The sequence below is a fragment of the Urocitellus parryii genome, chromosome 5 (assembly GCF_045843805.1).
Source record: "Urocitellus parryii isolate mUroPar1 chromosome 5, mUroPar1.hap1, whole genome shotgun sequence".
Lineage (NCBI taxonomy): Eukaryota > Metazoa > Chordata > Mammalia > Rodentia > Sciuridae > Urocitellus > Urocitellus parryii.
Window position 1 is genome coordinate 90,597,949 of NC_135535.1, and position 20,089 is coordinate 90,618,037.

The 20,089-nt window shown below is 37.0% G+C and overlaps 1 pseudogene; it reads left to right on the plus strand.

Moving 5' to 3' along the window:
* Window positions 1-17,505, plus strand: part of LOC113185011 (alpha-1,6-mannosyl-glycoprotein 2-beta-N-acetylglucosaminyltransferase-like) — an 86,735-nt pseudogene extending 69,230 nt beyond the window's left edge.
* The last annotated feature ends 2,584 nt before the right edge of the window (window positions 17,506-20,089 follow it).

Genomic DNA, 20,089 nt, shown 5'->3' on the forward strand with positions numbered 1-20,089 from the left:
TTGCTGGTAATCTGAGAGCTAAAACTTTAAATGAACTTATGAAAAATATTAACTTAAGTAAAGGCATCATGTCACGTTGTTCTGGCAGCGGGCATGGTCAACCTTTGTCAGAATGGAGAACGGAGAAGAGTTATGAGGTGAGAAGCTATATAAGAAATCCCAACAACTCCAACTTCCTTTGGAGATAAATATTACCTGAATGAGTTCATTATTGAAATTTTCCTTAATTTCCAGAACATTCAACACCTTTATATTCAAAATACAAATATTAAAATATTTTATTAACACATATAATTGTTATTATTTGTCATTTTGTTATCTAATTCAAACCCAAGCCACTCCTTATTTTAGCATGCTTAATTAAAGTTGTCTATAAATCTCAACTACACTCGCAAGGCTTCTCATTTTTCTTGGTTGAGTAATTAATAAATATAAATATTAGGGCAAATGCCTAAACCTAATTCTACTCACTTTTTGCTAAATTCAAGTCCCATCCAGTCCTCTGAATTAATCCTCTAGAAAGGAAGAGAAAGCATCTTTTGTGTTCTGGGTGCTAACTTAAAGTAAGGAAAAGGGCTTTGGGAGTAGCCAGCCACCGCATGGTCTTGTAGGTATCTTTTTACAGAAGCCTCTAAGGTAGGAACATCTCTACGGGGACATCTAGTGGCCGACAGGAATCAATGTGTTATTGGCTCCTTGACAAGGATGAAACCTTATGTTTGCTCTATCTTCAAATATCAGGTGAAAAAAATCTTGAAATCTGAATAATGCCCATTTTACAGTATTCATAACAGCAACTGGTCAAAAAAATGAAAAGCAAATTATTTGAACTCTATCTTTTTTCCACAATAACAAAAAGCTAGGCTTAGAGAGTCAAGTTCATACCCTCCACTTTTCTGTTTGTTCGAGCCATAGAAGTTAAAGACTTTTACCAAAATTAATTTTTCTGGAAACATAAAAAGCTACAATGAACTAATTCCCTTTATATTGTAGAACATTAGTTTTAATAGCATTACTTTCCAAAGCAGTATAGTCATAATAAAAAAAAGCTAATAGAAAACTAATTATCTATATCATAACTGAAATCATTAAAATGGAATAACAATGACTCTTAAATAACCTATTCAGTTTCCTTCAGATATTTTTATGTTCCTCCTTTATAGGAATCATTTTGCTTCTTTCTTTTAAATGAGATGGAATGTTAACTTACTTCAGAGCAAATACCATTTTTCCCCACTCACCTGACCTCCTGCTGGAGTAGAAAACACAAAACAGCCTTCCAGGCATTCAGGTGTTCCTGGAGAGCTGGGGAGCAAAAGGCAGGAAAAGAGGGAGCAATGTGTTCTTGCTCGAAAAAGTGGTGCATAATTGAGGACAAGATCTACAATGTTTTGATATTAAATTAATTACTAACTTTCATTATGTCAACAGACTAACTGGGGATCCTGCTCAAGGCTGCACTCCAGAATGGATACTTGATGGGTGAAGCATGTTTGTTTTTACCTCACCTTCAACACAGGAATTATCCTTCACCATCAGGGGAATCCAGCCTGCAACACCTCTGGCTCCCTCTGTGCACAATTTTTCTAGTCCCAATGCCCATCTTTTTTCCTAAGAATTACACTTCACCACATTTCCCTACTCTTACTGATATTAAAGAAAACTAATATTATAATGGTCAATCCACACTCACAGATTTATTAAAACACTCAGATTGGATTTGTGTTACCCAGTTATTAGGCAATCTTCATATGTTCATTTTTGTGGACACCTTGTTTCTGACTAGCCAAAGAGGTCTGAGAGCGGGGCAGGATGGTGTACACCTCTAATCCCAGCATCTCTGGAGGCTGAGGCAGGAGCATCTCAAGTTCAAAGCCAGCCTCATCAACTTAGCAAGGCCCTAAACAACTCAGTGAGACCCTGTCTCTAAATAAAATACAAAAAAGGGCTGGTGATGTGGCTCAGTGCTTAAGTGCCTCTGGGTTCAAGCCCTGGTATCAAAAAAAAAATCTATTTCCTCTGGACTACTCAGCATTTACCATTGATAACAATAATTTGGCATTGATATTTATTGGGAAAGCCTGAAATTGCTGAATATCATATTCCACCCACTCTCAGATCATAAGTTGATCTTATTTATACACAACTCAGATATCAAAAATGTATAGTGTGATGGTAAACATACTTATACATTTAAGAACAAAAGCTTATTCCTTAGCTAAAAAGCTATGAAGGCGGTAAAGGCATATACAGTGGTTACAAGGATCCAGATGGGGAAGATTGGGAAAGTGTGCTACATTCTAATAAATTTTAACACATAGAGAATGATAGTTGAGAAAATTGTAAATAATCACTTGAATAGGAAATATACATTTCTCAATCTTTCTTTCCTATGTCTTTTCCCCCAAAATATCCTGTCTACAATTTATCTTAGACTTCAATGGAACAATACCAATTATAGACAGAATTTTTAAAAAATTTGCAATCAAAGGTCAGGCTACATTTGGGACACATTTAGGCTGACATGTCATTACTATATGAATTTACTGGAAGGAGCAAATTAGGATATGCTTAGAGAAGTCTGGAGCTGGAGGAATTGTGTAAACTTATGGTTTTTTAAATTTATTTTTATTTATTCTAATTTGTTATATATGACAGGAGAATGCAACTCAATTCATATTACACAAATAGAGCACAATTTTTCATGTCTGGTTGTACACGAAGTAGAGTCACACCATTCATGTTTTCATACATGTACTTAGGGTAATGATGTTTGTCTCATTGCACCATCTTTCCTACCCAAATCCCCCTCCCCCTCCCTCCCCTTCCCTCCCCTTTGCCCTATCTAGAGTTGATGTATTCCTCACATGCTACCCCCCATCCCCATTATGAATCAACCACCTTATATCCGAGAAAACATGTGGCATTTGGTTTTTTGGGATTGGCTTACTTCACTTAGCATTATATTCTCCAACTCTATTTACCTGCAAATGCCATGATTTTATTCTCTTTTACTGCTGAGTCAATATTCCATTGTGTATATATACCCCATTTTCTTTATCCATTCATCGCTGAAGGATATCTAGGTTGGTTACACAATTTAGCTATTGTGTATTGTGCTGCTAAAAACATTGATGTGACTGCCTCCCTAAAGTTTGCTGTTTTTAAGTCCTTTAGATCCATTTGTTTAGATATATATAAATTTAAAAATTTACATAAAAAGTTATGACAGCATAATGGATTACAATTCTTATTACACATATAGAGCACAATTTTTCATCTTTGATTGTATACATAGTATATTCACACCAATTCATGTCTTCATACATGTATTTTAGTAATGATCATCACATTCCACCATCATTAATTACCCCATGCCCCCTTCCTTCCCCTCCAACCGCTCTGCACTATCTATAGTTCATCTATTCCTCCCATGCTGTCCCCTCCCAATCCCACTATGAATCAGCCTCCTTATAAGATAGAAAACATTTGTCATTTGGTTTTTTGGAATTGGCTAACTTCACTTACCATTATCTTCTATAACTCCATCCATTTACTTGCAAATGCCATGATTTTATTCTATTTTATTACTGAGTAGTATTCCATTGTGTATACATGCCACTTTGTTTTTATCCATTCATCTATTGAAGGACATCTAAGTTGGTTCCACAGTTTAGCTATTGTGAATTGTGCTGCTATAAACATTGATGTGGCTGTGTCCCTGTAGTATGCTGTTTTTAAGTCCTTTGGGTATAGACCGAGGAGAGGGACAGCTGGGTCAAATGGTGGTTTCATTCCCAATTTTCCCAGGGATGCAAGTTTGGTTCAACATAGAGAAATCAATAAATGTAATTCATCACATCAATAGACTTAAAGAAAAGAATCATATGATCATCTCAATAGATGCAAGAAAAGCATTTGACAAAATACAGCACCTCTGTATGTTCAAAACACTAGAAAAACTAGGGATAACAGGAACATATCTCAACATCATAAAGGCTATCTGTGCTAAGCCCCAGGCCAACATCATCCTAAATAGAGAAAAATTGAAGGCACTCCCTCTAAAACCTGGAACAAAACAGGAAAGCCCTCTTTCACCACTTCTATTTAACATAGTTCTTGTATAGATATATCTACACATATATATGGAAATAAGATATGAATATTTATTACATTTATTTTGTTTAAAATCTTCTCACTGAGAGGTCTAATAGCAATGACACCTCAATAGTAATAAGTACACCAAGTGTGCAGACCTTGGTTTCTAATTACCATTCTCCAGCAAAAGACACTAAGTCTCATTGGGGAAATAGCCATTTATAGACAAAGTGAAGTAGGAAAAGTACATGATGATCCTGGAATATTAAGGCTCCCTGAAGAAATGGCTGAGTATTGACAGAATTGAAGTAGTAAAAGGAACAAGATAAACCTGCTGTGTCTTGCTGTGCTAGAGATTGAGGATGTGCAGAAAAATGGTGGAGACAATATCAAAAGGACATAGAATCCAGCTTGAACAAACTTCTGGTTCAACTGGGAGAAGTTTGAGCATCATAACAAATAAAGAAAATAATGGATTATAACCAAATAAAAGAGGAAAAAAACATACTTAGATACAGGAAAGTTTTGATGAGGGAAGAAAGAGATATTTTGCATAATATTAAAGTGTCAGCCCCACAAAATATTTATTACAAAGAGAAATAGTAACTTTAAAGTATCATCTGGAGAGTACCACTTTAATCAAGAGGTGAAGATAAATATCATCAGTAATGGACAAATCAGAATCACATGCCGTAAGATAGGAAGCAGTGAGAAGAACTTAACATCACTTTGTCATGTTCCCACAAGACTCATAACTGAGTCTAATCCTGAGGAAGCATCTAATCCTGAGGAACCAAAAGTAATTGATGTTCATCAAATTATTTGGCCTAAACTTTAAAGTCAAGGTAAGCCTAAAGAACTGTTCCAAAGTGAAGGGAGCTAAATAAGTATGGCGACTAATACAGTGAGCCATTCTCCTGGATTCTTTTGCTATCAAGGGCACGACCAGGACAACTGATGAAACTTTCCTGGATTCTGAGGAATATACCATAGTAATGTATCCATGTAAATATCCTGATTGGTGATCAAATGTGTTTATGTAGAAGAATGTCCTTTTAATTAGAAATGAAATTAATGTCCTTGTTAGTTATGTGAAAGTACTCAGGAGTGAGCAACATAATACCAAAAGCTTCAGAAAAGGAATTGGTTCTAATACTGTATTTCCAATTTTTTATGCTTATTCTAAAATTTTAAGAATTATATGTATGAATATCTAAAATTTGGGTAAAGCTGTTTTCAAAATATTCATATAAGAACTTCAAACCAACTTTCTACAAAGGTTCCTTGAATTTACTATTTGGTTAGAAAACTTATCACCCTGTAACTATGTATAAAGCAGTACAATATTTTTTTTTCTATTTGATATGATTCACTCAACAAGTTGTTGAGTGAATGAGTCCATTTAGGGAAAGTAATAAGGACCCAGGAGAGAATAAGACAGGCAATGTCTGATTCTTACTGGGTTTACATTCTGCTGAGGAAATAGACAATAAACAAGATAACTTCAGATGGCGGTCCTGACATGCAGAAAATAAAACAAGATAATATGAGAGAAAGTGGATGAGGTGGGATAGGGTATGGCTTTGTGGGCCTTTTTGAGAAGTTGGGGTTTTATTCTAAGGGCAGTAGAAGTTACTATAATACATGTTGGAATTGTTTGGGAAGAAGAAGAAATAATGAAAAGAAAGAAATGGGATAACCATTGAAACATAATGAAATAGACAGGGATATAATTTGAATTTCATAATATTACAAAAGACTTTTATAAGATATGTGGTTTGGGGTTGAGCAGATTCTATGTATTTGAACAAACTTCTGTCTACTTTAGTACATGACTCTAACCTTGGCAAGAATAAAGTAAGTAGATGTCTGTGAGACTGGTTAAACTAAACACAAAACAAATCTAGGCAAAAGTGAAAATGGAAAAAGGACTATTTTTTTTCCTGCTACATATTAATTATGCAGAATGGTTGGTTTCGCTGTGGTATGTTGCAAGCATATCACATTACCTGATCAGGTCTACTCCCCAGCAACCCTTATGCTCCCCTCTTCCCTCCCCAAATCCTTCCTCTACCCTAACTTAGCCTCAGGAATGACTCTTTTTGATATATACTTGTTTAGTAAAAATGGTTGCTCTCCCAGGGAGAGGGAGAAAAAAGAAGGAAAGGAGAAATACCAGGGAATGATATTTGGCAAATTATATTGTTATATTGTGTGCATGTAAGAATATGTTAACAACAAATTCCACCACTATATGCAACTGTAATGAACCAATAACAAAATGTGGAAAAATAAAACTATTTTAATTCTCCAACAACAACAACAAAAAAGACATGGTCCCTCTCTCCTGGTGGAAGAAGTGGTATTAACATTAGTGTCCATTTAAAAGAAATGTAAATTGACTTAAAATAAATACAAATTTGACATTTCAAGCAAGAAATGACAAAGTATTTATAACTGTAAAAAAAAAAAAAAGGAAATCAGATGTCAGGAAATACCAAAATCCTGAATTTTGCATGTTGAGTTAGAGTAGAGCAAGAGAGAGCTTAAAGACCTGAGAGTATCAGCTTCCACACTCTGGAAATTTAATTAGTGCATACCACCACTACTGTCTCAGAGGACATGTTATCAGATTTGACTAAAACCTGGAAAAATCTGGAGCCCATTCTAACACACAAACTTCATAATGTCAAGCCGTCCACCCAGATTGACTTCCCTTCTGAAAGCAGAGATCTTTGAAGATGAAGGGACGCAGAATGGACAAGTTTTTTGTTTTTTATTTGTTCCTGAACTTATCTTACCTGCTTAAAGCAGTTTCCATAAAGAGTTCAATTGTCATGAATTTCCTCCTAGGAAGTTTCACAAACATGGAATATTGACTCCTATAACCAGATATGAGAAGCCAGCCCCAAGATAAAAAAAAATTAAATTAAAAAAAAACATTGTCTCGAAAGTATGATATTTCCCATATATTCTTCTAAGGGTTCATTTTTTCTTCCTAAAAAATCACTTGTTTTCCCATCAGTGCTATTCTCTCCTTCTCCTCCCCTACTAGGATGGGAGAATAAGTTCCAATCACCTCCTCCAGTCAGTTTTCTGTGAACTTCTACACGTGTATCTGGACAAAAATCTGGTTCTTTTTTTTGGGGGGGGTGGTTTTGTTTGTTTTTTGGCTATTTGTTTTTGTCAATAATTCACAGGCTTCCAATAACTAAACCTAAGAGGGTAGAGGAAAAGGTTTTCTTCCCTGACAGAAAATGAATTCCTTTTATAAAAAGGAATCTGGCCTCATAAGTTTCTCCCAAATAAAGAACAAAATCTACTCACCCTGTTATTCTTGCAGTAAAAATAGGATTTATAATTATAGATTATAAATTACAAATTATAGATTATTTCATACGCCAACCAAATTCTATGAAGAATTTTAAGTTACACAACAAAAATACATACAACCAAATAATGATAATACATTCCTGGGAAAGACTGAGGCATGGGTGGGGAGGAAGTAAAGCCAGTACTCGGATCATATGGATCATACGTGCCATTTAATTGATTTTTTTCTTTCTCAGGTAGTTTAAAGGAAAAGAAAATTATGGTTGATTTTTGTTGTTAAAAATGAGAAATGAATAACAATTCTCTACTTAGAGATAAATCAGAATTTTTCACCATGGACTTTCTTAATGGAGCACCAAGCCATGGGGGAGGCCATGTCATTGATACCTTCCTACTGTCAACCCCTCCAAGAATAACATAACAGCTCAGTGGGCATAGTGAGGGGAATTAATTCATAAGCACTTTTTCCTGTCTTGCTGGTGTGACTCAGCTTCCTAAAGTTCTATCATCCCTGGTGAAACTAAGCTATAGAGTTCAACAGAAGCACCTCACAATATGGTAAGTCATATATTTGTTACATTTTCAAAAAATATACAGGCTGAGCATCACTAATCTAAAAATCGAAAATCCAAAGTGCTCTCAAACCCAAAAATCTTTAAGCACTACCATGACACCACAATTGGAGAATTCCACATGTGACCTCATGTAACAGATAATAGTCAAAATGCAGGCACACTAAAAATATTATACAAAATGACTTTCAGGCTATGTGTGTAAGGCATATATGAAACAAAAATGAAATTTTCGTTCAGACTTGAATCCAATCCCCAAGATATCTCATTACATATATGAAAATATTCCAAAATCTTTTTTATATCTGAAAAACTTCTGATCCTAAGCATTTTGAATAAGGGACACTCAACCTGTATATATAAATGATAAGTCCTGTAGCCAAACAGTTCAAAACAAAGTTTTTGTGTTTTTATTTTATTGGTTACTTTAAGTTTGTTTTATTTTGTTTCCTTTCTTGATTGGTATCTATGACCACAAAGGTGCAATTAAGATGAGAGAGGAGGAAAAATTTTAAAAAAGAGTTTGAGGCCAAGAAAATGACCAGCTCCGGCTCTCAAAATACATGGTCTTTGAAAAGTTATTTACCTTCTGTGCCCCATTCCTACAATATCTAAAGTATCTGAAATATAACCATGGGAAAAGTTATACAAAGAAATGTCAAGAACTAAGGGAAGTGTGCCCCCATCATCCTTAGCCACCACTAATCCACACTTGTCAGGAGGACCTGAGCTACGTTCCTGACACAGCAGAGCTCATGAACAATGAGCAACTGATTGCAGTTCATTTGAGAGAGTGCCCTTCCTAGAAACTTACAAGGAAGAATTAGAAGGGAAAAAAGAAAGATATTGTCCTTAAGATTCAAAGCATTAGTTTCCAGAAGATAAGGAATGTGGACTGTTCAACAGTTAGTTCTGTTTTGATTGCTGCAAAGGACAAGGATCTCAACAATCAAGAAAAGAAAGAAAAAAAATTTAGCAGGCAATTTTGTCCCTGTGTTTAAAGTAGAGCTGCAAAACTTATTTTTCTTTCTCTAATCATTTCTAGGAAGTGATTTCTCTTGGTCTGCCTTTTAGTGATGCAATGTAGAAAACTGTGTCATTGTCATTTGAAGACTGGATGAACAGTTAGTCATGGACCAATTAGTCAGTCAACCAGTTAGTAGTCCTGGGAAAAAGAGATCACTTTAAGGAAAACCAGTGAAATGAGTTGCTTCCTTTTTAAAGAGAGTGATAAAGTAACATGGTTCAAAGTAGGAATCTGGAGTCAAAATTCCTGGTTTGCAAGATGACTTTTGTTTCCTTATCCACAAAATAGGGATAACAGGTTATTTTAGAGATTAAATAGCATAACTAATGTAATATGCTTAGAATCGATCTGCTATAAGCCAGCACTCTTTAGTGTTCATTGCAATGATAATACCTTTAGCAGAATGGCTTGTGGTTACCAAGCCAGTGAGATAGTCCTACAAGATAACTACTGAGAAACAGTGAAGGAGAAGCTTCTGTGACATTGTCTAAGCTGGACTCAGATATTCATTAATTTCTACTCCCAAGGAATATTTTTATGCAATATATTCTCCCAAAAAAATGTTTTACTCTGAAAAATTCATTTTGACATTTCAAACACAGCTTAAATTTACTTTAACTAGCTAAAGAACATCCCATTTTCCATAAACACATTTTAAAAAAATAATTAAAAGAAACAATGAGATTCCATATGGAGAAAGAAGACAATGAAAATGTGTTCATGATCTGAGCTTCATAAATTATAGTTGGAATGTTTGTACAGCTGTGCTGTTTAATTGGTTTACTATCTGCCCAGAATTATGAGCAATACAAGTGGAAGATTGCTAGACTATTCTTTTTACTTCATGGGAATTTAAGGGAAAATGTGTTGCAGAAGCAGTTTAGTTTATAGATGGAGATAATTGGTTTACCTTGAGTTCAGCACACAAGGTGATAAAGTAGAAAGCTCCAGAACACAGAAATAGGAACTTCTGCAAATTCTATATGTATCAAGAATGTCGGCATTGTATCTAGAAAAGGATGCAATGAAAGTTCATAAGATCAGACAATAAAAAACACTAGGGGAAAAAAATAGGAGTGTGTTTATAGTTCCCATGATTTAACCCAATTCCTTTTGCTATGTAATCTTCAGCCATTTCACCCAGCTCAAGTCCTCCTGAGAACTCTTTGACTCTAATTTCCCAAAACAAATCATCCCTCCACTGAACTTGACAATTTTCAGGAACTTCACCTTCCAGATATTGACAGGTGTGCCATGTCTCTATTTCTCCTGAGAATAACATAGCATACCCACCTCTCAGTCCTTGTGTTTCTATATTCAGGGAAGGAAGGGGATGAGGGAGTTCAAAACAGAAAGACCATTCACAGATAGAGGTATAGCAAAATGGCTATAGGATTTTGAGTGACTATCTGGGTTCAACTCCTAACTCTGTTACCAACAGGATCACTTCGGGCAAATAATAAATGTTCTCTGAGCCTTAACCTCCTCGGTTGTAAAGTAGAACTAATAACAATACCCATGGATGTCCAGATCTTTTGTATACTCTAATACGGTGTCAGTTTAATTGTCACAATGATCATTTGATAAGGTTTCTAAGAACCGTGTTTTACCTACTTCAAAAAGACAGGAGCCGGTATTTTCTCATCTCTTTTATACACATCAATTTCTTGAGAAGTGTCTTTGAAGCGTGCTCAGGAAAAACACTGAACTGTAAGCTGGGTTTTTTTGACTTTCATGAGTCATTTAGTCTTTCTGATACCAGTTTCCTCAGCCCAGAAATTTATTTTCTCACATAACAGGAAGTCCAGAGGCAGCAGAGGTTTCAGGGTTAATTGATTCTAGGACTTGAAGATGTATCTGAAATCTTTTCTCTCCCCTGTTGTCCAAAGCATCCACTTCATCCCAAGGCTGGTCACAAGAGGACAGCCAACAGCTACTGGAGCCACGTTGCCCTGAGGGTGAATGTGATCTTTGCCTCCAGGAAGGAACCAATCACAGCCACCAGGAGAAGTGCCTCAGCACATTGATTGGCTGAGGCACATAGTTCTCTATCACAATGTTGATTCAGAATCTCCCAGGAAGTATTTTTTTAAATGTCCACATCCCACGCCCCAGAGATTCTGATTCAGTTCTGCCTAGGGTGGAGCTGGGGAGTCTGTTTTTTTAAAAAGTTCTCCAAATGACTTCAGCAGACAAAGATGAGAAATGTCACTTCAGAGTAATTAGGATATACCCCTAAAGCTGGGGGCAGGTAGAGGGTTAGAAGGCAGCCAGGAAGTGGATACCGTGATGGATATAGCTACAGAGTATATACCCCTTTATATGGATATATACATTCATATTTGCATATTATGTTCAAAAGTTAAGAAAGTTAATGCTTTTATTGGCTACTAAAGAAGAATCATGGCAAACAGAATAAACGGAAGAGCTAACAACAGAGTGAAGTGCCAAAGACTAAAGTCCCTTTTTGTTAATCTCAGATAAACATTCCTGCAGAAACTTCTAAGATTAGACAAAAATGTCTAGGAAAAAACAAGGAGCTCAAAACGGCCAAAGTTAAGGAGCATATGCTCCAGAGATCAAAGTAAAATTGTCATTCAGGAATCTGAACAGATAAGAAAATAGATATTGGATCTCGGGGGACCATGAGGTGACAGTGATCTGAGCAGAAGCTATTTCTATTAGGCAGGTAACCAACTCAAGAGGGTACACAGCTTAGAATCCATAGAAGACAACCACTGTGAAAATGAGTAGTAGTAAAATGGATACAAGAAAAAGCAATTACAGGTGCCCTTTAAGTCTAACAGGGCACCTTCATTTCATAGAAGCAAAGAAAAGAAAACTAACTTCTCCCAAAACACAGTGAAACAGATAGATGAACTGCACGAGACCTCTGAATAGGCAGTACTTCTCATTATCAGGCCTTTAGCAGAATTTTTCTTGCCATGCACAAGCCTCATAATATTGCACATCAAACATTTGTGTTCTAGCCAACAGGAATTAAAAGCATGAAGCATTAACAACTCAAAACTACCCCAGATAACAAATATGTGATATATGAGGGATGGGGGGAAATGTAGGACAGGGATTCCAATACAAATCAAGAATGAGATATAAGAGAAGTAGTGACATAAATGTTTTATCAAAATGGTATTAGTGAGGTCAACTATGATATCTGAATGTGGCAATTTAAGAAATCTTGAGCATGTAAGCAGAGCCCCCCAGTTCTGGCAGAGTTACAAACAGGAAGCCCTTGTGCAAATGTTGTGTGACAATGTCCCTCTGGGAAAAGCATGGGTATCATCAAAAAGCAGCACAGTAGTCTGGTCTAAAGAAGCAATTCGTTCATTTCTCATTGCTTCCACCACACTCCTTTTAATTCTTTTGGAGTCAAATCATCAATAGATTCTATCTGGCAGCCATTGGTAAAACAACTTTCCCACCTGCACCATTAAACATAAATGAGAAGCAGAAAGCTCTCCCATCTAAATTGGAATCCTTATCTTTTAGGAGAGTTCTAACTCCTGTCTTAGAATTGCATCTACCATAAGTCTTGTAAAAGTTGTCAATAATTGCCATTCTCATTCAGAGCTCAATATTATGTATTCTTTATCTTTACAAGGGGAAAGGTGACAGGAGTTTGAAATGAGGAAGTTTGATTCATTAAAAAATGGTATAAAAAATTTAAAAAACTTTAAAAATGGCATGGCTTTGAAAACAAGAGAAATGAAAGCAAAAACAAGATAATATTTGTTAAAATTTAACAATATCCATAAGAGCCTATGTTTAACCAGACATCACAGTAAGGACTAAGATCATGGAGGTGGTCTATTGACCAACTTCTAAAGAGGCAATTAGTGGGCTGGGGCTGTGGTTCAGTGGTAGAGCACTGGCCTGGCCTAGCATGTGTGAGGCACTGGGTTCGATTTGCAGCACTGCATATAAAGAAATAAAATAAATGGTCCATTAACTACTAAAAAAAAAAAAAGAGGTGATTAGTATAAATTGGTGACCAAAGCTTGGGAAGGTGATATGGGAAAAGGTATTTGAGCTGAAATCATAGCTCATGAAAATTCTGTGTATAGTACTTTGATGGAATGGAAAGATGAAGGAATGAAAAATGGTAGATGTAAATTTAAGTTAGTACATGTGTCATTTACTCCTTCCAAAATTTTACATGATTTTCAAATTTGTAAATCTATGTACTTTCAAGTTGTTAACATACCCTATGGCATTAAGCCATGGAACCATATGTCAAACTTTGGCTCCAAATTTATGTCTTGTAAGAAGCCTTCCTTCCTCAAATCATTCTGTAGCTGTCTCCTCTTGGTGCACATAAAGTTTGAGCTATTTAGTATAATGTCATAGCTGCATTTCGGGGAGTGAAACTCATAGTCTCATCCCAGTTGTACTTATTTCCAGACTCTGAAACTCACAAGTTGTGTGATCCTAGATTTTCTCTAGAATAAATCCTTAAAAGCCTGGTCACAGTTCCTGACTCAGGAAAGTAGACAGTAAAGGTTATTATTTCTAGCTTCATTATTTTAAGTTCTCCATTTCAGATTTTATATATATATATATATATATATATATATATATATATATATATATATACACACACACACACACACACACACACACACATATATACATACACACACACACACACACACATACATATTTTTTCTCAATAAATGTCTATTGAATGATTACCTGCATAAATAAACTCAAATGCATGGAAATAGGAATGAACTTGAATATCTTAGCTTAAAAATTTAGTCAAATGTTAGGAATTCCAAACATTATAGTATCAGAAATTCTGGACATTTTTCTTTATTGATGCATTACATAATAGCAGGACTCATTATACAATATTTGTATATGTACATAATTTGGTTGACCTTATTCCCCAATACTTTCACTTTCCCACCATTCTTCCACCACCTCCATCTGCTTGCTGAGCATTTTTCTTACATTGTGCTGCTCTAGTAAGATCATATTAAAAGGGTCACATTGGCATGCCTAAGCCCATGAACTTTAAGATCTAATGTGCTCCAGGTTCATTTATGCGCCTCTGACCTTCAAACATCCACAATTTCTCTCCAAATAAGATATAAGGAATTGGTGGATAACCATTTTAGGGTAGAAACACAAGAACAGAAGACTATGACATATAAACTTTATGATAAATCTGATTTTCTAGCCAGGCCATCTCTTCCCCAGAAGGAAGGAAGAGGAGATTCAGCCACATACACAGAGGCGCACATTTATAAAGCACATGCAGGGTGGTGTTTCCCTCCATGATCTCTAGTCTCAGGCTGCCATACACCTATTTTATACTCATCCTGAGGTACGTAAACAAAGCCAACATGTCATGCACCTAAAGTTAGTCTGTGTGGCCAACTTCTTAAGGGTTTTAGTGGCACTTCTTTTCGAGTCCATAGCTCTGTGGCTGACAGTCCTTGGCGATGACAATCTGCCATGACTTTGGACAGATCTTCTTCCTATGCCTACCATTTTGCTCAACTTCCCATAAAGATCTTTTGCTGTATTTTTTAAGCAATAAAATATAATGATTAAGTTTCCTAGAAGCCTAACAGAATCCTCAGCTTAAAATATATCTTGTTGCCTAGGCGCAGTGGTGCACACTTGTAATCCCAGTAGCTTGGGAGGCTGAGATAGAAATATCGAAAGTTCAAAGCTAGCCTCAGCAAAAGCGAGGTGCTAAGCAACTCAGTGAGACCCTGCCCCTAAATAAAATAAAAAATAAGGATGGGGGATGTGCTAAGCAACTCAGTGAGACTCTGTCTCTCAATAAAATACAAAATAGGGATAGGAATGTGGCTCAGTGGTCAGGTCAACTGCCCCTGAATTCATTCCCCAGTACAAAAAAAAAAAATTTATATACAAATATGTGTGTGTATATGTGTGTGTGTGTGTGTGTGTGTGTGTGTGTGTGTGTTTAGCCATCCTGCTTTAAAAAAAAAAAAACTATAGCACTATACAGAAAACCATTCCTTTTCCTTTCAACATAGTTCTAATGAAAATAAGACCCACGGAATGCTGCCCCAATGTTAGAGTCAATCACTGGTTCTTCTGCTTAAGAAGTCAGTGACTGTTGGGGGAGAGGGAAGCTTTTTCTTCAACAGCACAACACTTTGCAGTCATTATTTCATTTAATTCCATTGCCTCCCCGAGGCTTAGCACAACATCCCTTAAAATCTATGATAATTGTCAAAGTAATTTAGATTTAACAGGACTTATCTCTAACAGAGCTGGGGGGGGGGGTGGAGGAAAGCAATGAGCATTAAGGTACCAAAATCTCTTTCTAGGGCTGGGGATGTGGCTCAAGCGGTAGCGCGCTCGTCTGGCATGCGTGCGGCCCGGGTTCGATCCTCAGCACCACATACCAACAAAGATGTTGTGTCCACCGAGAACTAAAAAAATAAATAAATATTAAAAAAAAAATTAAAAAAAAAATCTCTTTCTAAAAATATTAACAGAGCTGGAATCCAAATGGTATTCCTTATCATCTCTTCATACACCTTCTGCAAATGTTGACTCCAAAGACTCTCCTGCCAGTTTTCTTCTATTTTCTTTTGAGAGCAAACTTGCTACAAACTGTAAAGATATGTTATCATTGGCACACAGGCGATTAATTTTCATGAATAAAAAGTAGTGGTAGCATTTAAAAATATTAATATATGTTGAAACAGATGGAATGAATAGTCTTTCCAATTATGAATCATCCAAACTCACTCTCTATACACCCTTCACATAAAGTTGAAATGGGTCATTATAGTCATTCAGTGAACTGGTTTAAATATGGTTTTTAGGCAATAGCATGCTGGTAAGTGCCATTTGTAGTTTTTGCCTCCTTGTCAACAGTCCCACCGTGGCTGATCCCAGGCTACCAACATGATGGTTGGAAAGAGAAGCTCATTGTTGGAAAGAGAAATAAACAAGCCACTCCCACAGGCTGCTACATACTCATCAGGGCTGAGGTAGAAGATAAAGCACATGTCCAAAATCCAGCTGTTTACATCAATATTCAAGGAAGTAAAATTAAAATAGCATATCAGAAATTATGTTTTTTCAGACTGGGGTTGTGGCTCAGTGGTAGAGCACTTACCTCGAATGCATGAGGCATCAGGTTTGATCCACAGCACCTCACAAAAGTTTATATAAAAAAAAAAAAAAAGAAGTGAGAGCCTGCGGCTTCGTCCTCTGGAGCAGCAATGGGCGACAAAGGAAGAACGAAGCCCTTGCCCCGCCGTTGCTGGACGTCGAGCCCGCGTGGGGCGCGGGAGGCCGGGGTGGGGACATCCCGCGGTGTCGGTGGGCATCCGCAGGGCGGCTCCACCGGTCCCCGCGGTCCCGCAGCCGGAGGCGGACAACCTTACCGGTCCCTCGTGTACCAGCTGAACTTTGATCAGACGCTGAGGAATGTAGATAAGGCTGGCACCTGGACTCCCCGGGAGCTGGTGCTGGTGGTCCAGGTGCATAACCGGCCGGAATACCTCAGACTGCTACTGGACTCACTTCGGAAAGCCCAGGGCATTGACAACGCCCTCGTCATTTTTAGCCATGACTTCTGGTCGACAGAGATCAATAATTTGATCGCTGGGGTGGATTTCTGCCCTGTTCTTCAGGTGTTCTTTCCTTTCAGCATTCAGTTGTACCCCAACGAGTTTCCGGGGAGTGATCCTAGAGATTGCCCTAGAGACCTGCAGAAGAATGCAGCTTTGAAATTGGGGGGTATTAATGCTGAGTATCCTGACTCCTTCGGCCATTACCGAGAGGCCAAATTCTCCCAAACCAAACATCATTGGTGGTGGAAGCTGCATTTCGTATGGGAAAGGGTCAAAGTTCTTCGAGATTATACTGGCCTTATACTCTTCCTAGAAGAGGACCACTACTTAGCTCCAGACTTTTACCATGTCTTCAAAAAAAATGTGGAAATTGAAGGAGCAAGAGTGCCCTGAGTGTGATGTTATCTCACTGGGGACCTATACTGCCAGTCGTAATTTCCATGGCATTGCTGACAAGGTAGATGTGAAAACTTGGAAATCCACAGAGCACAATATGGGTTTAGCCTTGACCCGGGATGCATATCAGAAGCTGATTGAGTGCACAGACACTTTCTGTACCTATGATGATTATAACTGGGACTGGACTCTTCAATATTTGACTGTATCTTGTCTTCCAAAATTCTGGAAAGTACTGGTTCCTCAAGCTCCTAGGATTTTTCATGCTGGAGACTGTGGAATGCATCACAAGAAAACATGTAGGCCTTCCACCCAGAGTGCCCAAATTGAGTTACTCTTAAATAATAACAAACAGTACATGTTTCCAGAAACTTTAACTATCAGTGAAAAGTTTACTGTGGTAGCTATTTCCCCACCTAGGAAAAATGGAGGGTGGGGAGATATTAGGGACCATGAACTCTGTAAAAGTTATAGAAGGCTGCAGTGAACAAAAAGTCAATACAAAAGCAAAAGTGACAGTCTTCTATTTCTGATATTTGTCTCAACAGGATATACAACTGAATAAAAGATTTAGGAACTGGTTTCTGCTTTAATACAAAAAAAAATTTTTTCTTGTAAAAGGTGTCCAAATATATAATAATCTTTTCCAGTTATATCTGATGAAGATGTAAAACAAGTTTTCATTTTGGGAGTTGAATTTTAAAGCCCAGTCTGTCTCTGTTAAAAGTAATGATTATTGTTAATTGATATGAGGGAAGAGGGAAAGTTTTATTTAAATTGCATCTGTTAATCTTTTTATCTGAAACTTTGTATACTTTTCCACTTTCAAAAACTTATTTTAAGTACAGCAAATTTAAAATTGATAGCAGTAAAAAAGTGTTACAATGAAATCACAAGAGTATTAATGGAACAACTCAGTTTCACTCTTGACACAGTTATTAGGAAGGGATTGCTTCACTGGTTGAATAATTCAAAAGTTATATTTGCTAAACACCCTGTCAGAACAGAAATTTTCAGTATTACTGATTCCTGTATATTGTGTTAAGATTTGCCTGTGCTTTGGAACCTTCATAGAACACACTTTCTTTTGGAATATATTTGATTGATAAGCAAGTTTATACATTGTTTTCACCTCAGTGTAGAAATACAATGGATTTGATTTTTTTTTCTTTTAGTGTACCAAAATAAAATACTCATTTTTGCATAAAAAAAGAAGTGAAATTTTGTTTTAATTATGTTTTTCCTTGCTTCACAAATGTGACAAGCACACTTCATGGGAATGTTCTCTAGGAGTTTACCTTTATTTCAAATCCTAGTCTAGGAGACATGTTTGAGAATAGCTAAATTAAGAGGGGGAGATTCAGTTATCTGGATGATATCTTAATAGCCCACATTAGTATTATTACTGACGAGACAAAGCACTTAGCATAAATTAACCCAGGGAATTCTCAAGGATCCCTAAGGAGTAAGTAGGCAGTAAATGTGAATTCTGTTTTATAGGCAGCTAAAGGTCTCTGAGACGATAAGAAATCAAGTTCAGCAATAGAACATTAAGCAGCAATAAACATTTTCAGCTGCATAGAAGAGGCCCTCTCCCCTGGGAAAAGCTGCTTCCTATTCACCCCCTACCCTCCAGTCTTAGTACACTGACAGTTGTTCCCAGTCAACTCAACCCATTTTTCACCCAGCAGGAGCTCGGGACCTGGTTAATATAAACCGTTAGAAGCAGCAGCCCCTGAATGCTGAGGTTCCTTTCACTTCTTCCCATATTGTCACCAATCCTAACAACTTTTGGATAGGAGAAAATGTAGCCTTATGAAACAGACTATATTATTGAAAAAAATAACATTTTTCTTATCCCTCTTGCAACAAATTCATTTTCTGAAAGAAATTTTTTTTCCCTCTTTTCTCAGATGTTCTTTTGTGTCCTAAAATCCCAGGGAGAAAAGTAATCAATCATTCTTAGTTTCAGACCCAGTAAAGTAGGTTAAGTGATGTGATCTCAAAGGAAGAAAGCACGGCAGGTTTTGTTCCACTGGGGCCTGAAGAAAGCTGGATTTCCAAAAGCAGGAAGTAGGAACGGTAGACTCTGGAGTGGTGTTAGATGGTGGGAAAAGACACTGCACCCTGTTCCCCACAGCACCTAGGAAGCAGCAGTGCTCCTGTGTGGGTGTCTGGAACCCTGTAGAGGTTGGAGGCCCAGATCACCCCCATGGAAGAAATGAGCAGTAGTGGGTAACCACCTTCAAATGGACCCCACATGCTTAACCACAAACTTCTCAGCAACTCTCCACTAGAATGGAGAACAGCCCTGGTCCAATACCCTGGTTCATTTAAATCCTTTGGCTCTTTGGCCATTCCATACTAAAGTAGAGATTATCTCCTGAAAAAAATAAATAAATAAAACAACTTGAGTTTGGATGTCCTACTAACCAGGCAAATTGAATGACCCTTATTTCATTTAATTCATAACAGTAAAGAAATGAGAAGCTTTTTGTGCCTGAGTATCATACTGAAAAACTTGAGAGTCCCTTTATCTTAGCAGGAAGGGCTTCTTATAACACAGACACCTGCTTTAATCATCCCATACTTGTGTGAAAATGCTCCCTGGGTCCTCTGCAAACCCTGAGCTAGCTAGCTCAGGGTTCTGAAACTTTTGGAATACTCTAATTAAATTAAATTTGATTAAAGATGTATGCTGCATCCCTCTTTAAATTACTAATCACTATGGGAAAAGACTTTTTTTGCCATACTTTTATGCCTGGATTGGCTATTTAGATATAGCTAAGAAAATGTTTCTAGAATCTTAGCAGCACTGTACAGAAACTTTGTGAAGAGAAGCCAAAGTAGACAAAGAATAACAAAGAAATCAGTCTCCACCAATAAGCTTAGTAGTCAAATCTCCCTACCTTCCACTCCACCTGGGACAATGGCAGAGGACTAGGTCATTACAAAGCATAGGGTTATTATAGCCTCTTTGTTCTGAAGATAGTGAGTCTCATTTCTGCTTTTCATTGAAAGCAGGTATCTCTACCACCAAATTAGACTATTAGAAGTTGAACTTCAATGGG